Genomic DNA, 6,000 nt, shown 5'->3' with positions numbered 1-6,000 from the left:
ATTTGGGTGTCAGTTATATACATGTAATTACTCCATACCGATTCATATTACAGGTAAATTTTATCGCATGAGTCGGCACCGATGAGTCCTGCTGATCCTCTGTGATCCTCTGTGGTCCTCAGTGTCTCGATCGCGGAGGTTCACCGCGGCACGCTTGGTCACCGCGATCTTTGATGATTTAACCCCGGTGATCGATCGGCATAATTGGTCTATCACCAGGAAACACGGTGATTATTTCTCCATGTACACTCGTCACCATAAATCGCGGGGGAAAGGGTAAAAGTATTAAAAGCTACGGTCCTTACTGTACATTGTATGTAATAATCCTTCATGTCAATCTAATTCTAGGATGATGAACAAGAAAAAATGCCATTGGAGAAAGCCAGCAGTTCATGTGATAAACATCCATTCACATCAAGGGTGAGTGCTCTTTTCAAGTTATATCACAGAATTTTGAGTGTTAAGCCCAAGCTTTTTGTTTTATATGGAGACATTATATTTTAAATCTAGGCATAGGCAATAAAAACTAGAATGGTATAGGGTGTCACACCTCCTAGTATAAAGGTCAGAGGTCAAACAGTTTTTTCCCATGTCACATAACATATTTTTATAGGAGAAATTTTAGGAGTCTTATAAAAAAAAATGTCCGACTCAATTGAACACAGATATATACCTAAATGTAGGCCTAGGCAATACAAACTAGAATCCATATGGTATAGGGTGTCACACCTTCTAGTATAAAGGTCAGAGGTCATACAGTTTTTTCCCATGTCACATAACATATTTTTATAGGAGAAATTTTAGGAGTCTTATAAAAAAAAAATGTCCGACTCAATTGAACACAGATATATACCTAAATGTAGGCCTTGGCAATACAAACTAGAATCCATATGGTATAGGGTGTCACACCTCCTAGTATAAAGGTCAGAGGTCAAACAGTTTTCCCCATGTCACATAACATATTTTTATAGGAGAAATTTTATGAGTCTTATAAAAAAAAATGTCCGACTCAATTGAACACAGATATATACCTAAATGTAGGCCTAGGCAATACAAACTAGAATCCATATGGTATAGGGTGTCACACCTCCTAGTATAAAGGTCAGAGGTCAAACAGTTTTTTCCCATGTCACATAACATATTTTTATAGGAGAAATTTTATGAGTCTTATAAAATAAAACGTCCGACTCAATTGAACACAGATGTATACCTAAATGTAGGCCTTGGCAATACAAACTAGAATCCATATGGTATAGGGTGTCACACCTCCTAGTATAAAGGTCAGAGGTCAAACAGTTTTTCCCCATGTCACATAACATATTTTTATAGGAGAAATTTTATGAGTCTTATAAAAAAAAATGTCCGACTCAATTGAACACAGATATATACCTAAATGTAGGCCTTGGCAATACAAACTAGAATCCATATGGTATAGGGTGTCACACCTCCTAGTATAAAGGTCAGAGGTCAAACAGTTTTTCCCCATGTCACATAACATATTTGTATAGGAGAAATTTTATGAGTCTTATAAAAAAAAACGTCCGACTCAATTGAACACAGATATATACCTAAATGTAGGCCTAGGCAATACAAACTAGAATCCATATGGTATAGGGTGTCACACCTCCTAGTATAAAGGTCAGAGGTCAAACAGTTTTTCCCATGTCACATAACATATTTTTATAGGAGAAATTTTATGAGTCTTATAAAATAAAACGTCCGACTCAATTGAACACAGATATATACCTAAATGTAGGCCTAGGCAATACAAACTAGAATCCATATGGTATAGGGTGTCACACCTCCTAGTATAAAGGTCAGAGGTCAAACAGTTTTTTCCCCATGTCACATAACATATTTTTATAGGAGAAATTTTATGAGTCTTATAAAAAGAAAATGTCCGACTCAATTGAACACAGATATATACCTAAATGTAGGCCTTGGCAATACAAACTAGAATCCATATGGTATAGGGTGTCACACCTCCTAGTATAAAGGTCAGAGGTCAAACAGTTTTCCCCATGTCACATAACATATTTTTATAGGAGAAATTTTATGAGTCTTATAAAAAAAAAACGTCCGACTCAATTGAACACAGATATATACCTAAATGTAGGCCTAGGCAATACAAACTAGAATCCATATGGTATAGGGTGTCACACCTCCTAGTATAAAGGTCAGAGGTCAAACAGTTTTTCCCCATGTCACATAACATATTTTTATAGGAGAAATTTTATGAGTCTTATAAAATAAAACGTCCGACTCAATTGAACACAGATATATACCTAAATGTAGGCCTTGGCAATACAAACTAGAATCCATATGGTATAGGGTGTCACACCTCCTAGTATAAAGGTCAGAGGTCAAACAGTTTTTCCCCATGTCACATAACATATTTTTATAGGAGAAATTTTATGAGTCTTATAAAAAGAAAATGTCCGACTCAATTGAACACAGATATATACCTAAATGTAGGCCTAGGCAATACAAACTAGAATCCATATGGTATAGGGTGTCACACCTCCTAGTATAAAGGTCAGAGGTCAAACAGTTTTTTCCCATGTCACATAACATATTTTTATAGGAGAAATTTTATGAGTCTTATAAAAGAAAACGTCCGACTCAATTGAACACAGATGTATACCTAAATGTAGGCCTTGGCAATACAAACTAGAATCCATATGGTATAGGGTGTCACACCTCCTAGTATAAAGGTCAGAGGTCAAACAGTTTTTCCCCATGTCACATAACATATTTTTATAGGAGAAATTTATGAGTCTTATAAAAAGAAAATGTCCGACTCAATTGAACACAGATATATACCTAAATGTAGGCCTTGGCAATACAAACTAGAATCCATATGGTATAGGGTGTCACACCTCCTAGTATAAAGGTCAGAGGTCAAACAGTTTTCCCCATGTCACATAACATATTTGTATAGGAGAAATTTTATGAGTCTTATAAAAAGAAAACGTCCGACTCAATTGAACACAGATATATACCTAAATGTAGGCCTAGGCAATACAAACTAGAATCCATATGGTATAGGGTGTCACACCTCCTAGTATAAAGGTCAGAGGTCAAACAGTTTTTCCCATGTCACATAACATATTTTTATAGGAGAAATTTTATGAGTCTTATAAAAGAAAACGTCCGACTCAATTGAACACAGATATATACCTAAATGTAGGCCTAGGCAATACAAACTAGAATCCATATGGTATAGGGTGTCACACCTCCTAGTATAAAGGTCAGAGGTCAAACAGTTTTTTCCCATGTCACATAACATATTTTTATAGGAGAAATTTTATGAGTCTTATAAAAAGAAAATGTCCGACTCAATTGAACACAGATATATACCTAAATGTAGGCCTTGGCAATACAAACTAGAATCCATATGGTATAGGGTGTCACACCTCCTAGTATAAAGGTCAGAGGTCAAACAGTTTTTCCCCATGTCACATAACATATTTTTATAGGAGAAATTTTATGAGTCTTATAAAAAAAAAACGTCCGACTCAATTGAACACAGATATATACCTAAATGTAGGCCTAGGCAATACAAACTAGAATCCATATGGTATAGGGTGTCACACCTCCTAGTATAAAGGTCAGAGGTCAAACAGTTTTTCCCCATGTCACATAACATATTTTTATAGGAGAAATTTTATGAGTCTTATAAAAAGAAAACGTCCGACTCAATTGAACACAGATGTATACCTAAATGTAGGCCTTGGCAATACAAACTAGAATCCATATGGTATAGGGTGTCACACCTCCTAGTATAAAGGTCAGAGGTCAAACAGTTTTTCCCCATGTCACATAGTGTATTTGTATAGGAGAAATTTTATGAGCCTTATAAAAAGAAAATGTCCGACTCAATTGAACACAGATGTATACCTAAATGTAGGCCTTGGCAATACAAACTAGAATCCATATGGTATAGGGTGTCACACCTCCTAGTATAAAGGTCAGAGGTCAAACAGTTTTTTCCCATGTCACATAACATATTTTTATAGGAGAAATTTTATGAGTCTTATAAAAAGAAAATGTCCGACTCAATTGAACACAGATATATACCTAAATGTAGGCCTAGGCAATACAAACTAGAATCCATATGGTATAGGGTGTCACACCTCCTAGTATAAAGGTCAGAGGTCAAACAGTTTTTCCCCATGTCACATAGTGTATTTGTATAGGAGAAATTTTATGAGCCTTATAAAAAAAAAATGTCCGACTCAATTGAACACAGATATATACCTAAATGTAGGCCTAGGCAATACAAACTAGAATCCATATGGTATAGGGTGTCACACCTCCTAGTATAAAGGTCAGAGGTCAAACAGTTTTTTCCCATGTCACATAACATATTTTTATAGGAGAAATTTTAGGAGTCTTATAAAAAGAAAATGTCCGACTCAATTGAACACAGATGTATACCTAAATGTAGGCCTTGGCAATACAAACTAGAATCCATATGGTATAGGGTGTCACACCTCCTAGTATAAAGGTCAGAGGTCAAACAGTTTTTTCCCATGTCACATAGTGTATTTGTATAGGAGAAATTTTATGAGTCTTATAAAATATTGATATTGCCACTGAACAGTAGTGTGACCCTGTGGAGTGCAGGCATGTGCTGTTGTAGTATTTAGTGATGCCTCTCGTATGAATTTTCTGATGTTGCCAAGACTCTTTCATGTATTAAGCTAAATTCTGATGTTGCCAAACCTTGGCATCATCATTGTTGACACTGAACATAGTTGTGACCTGTGGAGTGCAGGCACAAAATATTTTTGCCACTATTGCTCTGATATTGCTACTGAACAGTATTGTGACCCTGTGGAGTGCAGGCATGTGCTGTTGTAGTATTTAGTGATGCCTCTCGTATGAATTTTCTGATGTTGCCAAGACTCTTTCATGTATTAAGCTAAATTATAATGTTGCCAAACCTTGGCATCATCATTGTGGACACTGAACATAGTTGTGACCTGTGGAGTGCAGGCACAAAATATTCTTGCCACTATTGCTCTGATATTGCCACTGAACAGTATTGTGACCCTGTGGAGTGCAGGCATGTGCTGTTGTAGTATTTAGTGATGCCTCTCGTATGAATTTTCTGATGTTGCCAAGACTCTTTCATGTATTAAGCTAAATTATAATGTTGCCAAACCTTGGCATCATCATTGTGGACACTGAACATAGTTGTGACCTGTGGAGTGCAGGCACAAAATATTCTTGCCACTATTGCTCTGATATTGCCACCGAACAGTATTGTGACCCTGTGGAGTGCAGGCATTTGCTGTTGTAGTATTTATTGATGCCTCTCGTATGAATTTTCTGATGTTGCCAAGACTCTTTCATGTATTAAGCTAAATTCTGATGTTGCCAAACCTTGGCATCATCATTGTTGACAATGAACATAGTTGTGACCTGTGGAGTGCAGGCACAAAATATTCTTGCCACTATTGCTCTGATATTGCCACTGAACAGTATTGTGACCCTGTGGAGTGCAGGCATGTGATGTTGTAGTATTTATTGATGCTTTTATTAGGTCACCTGAGACGAAGTCTCAGTTGACCTATTGCAATCGCCTTTTGTCGTGCGTCGTAAACAATTTACATTTTCAACTTCTTCTTAAAAACTGCTGAACTAAATTCAATGAAATTTTACAGGAAGCTTCCATGGCTGAGGGTGAACCAAAATTGTGAATTATATGGTCCCCACCCCCCAGGGGCCTGAGGGGCGGGGCCAAAAAGGGTCAAATTGACAAAAATTTCAAAAATCTTCTTCTCTACTCTCAGATATGGTAGAATCAAATACTCTTCATAGATGGAAGGGTCTTAAGGTGCTTTACCAAAATTGTGAATTTCATGACCCTGGGGTCTCACGTTTGCCCCTGGGGAGGGAGTAAACTTTACTATAGTTTATATAGGGAAATCACATTTTTGACAATTATTTGTTAGATTTGTATTGGAATTCATTCTAACTTGTATCAAATTA

This window comes from Pecten maximus, unplaced genomic scaffold (genome assembly GCF_902652985.1).
Source record: "Pecten maximus unplaced genomic scaffold, xPecMax1.1, whole genome shotgun sequence".
Lineage (NCBI taxonomy): Eukaryota > Metazoa > Mollusca > Bivalvia > Pectinida > Pectinidae > Pecten > Pecten maximus.
Note: the sequence above shows the minus strand (reverse complement) of the source record.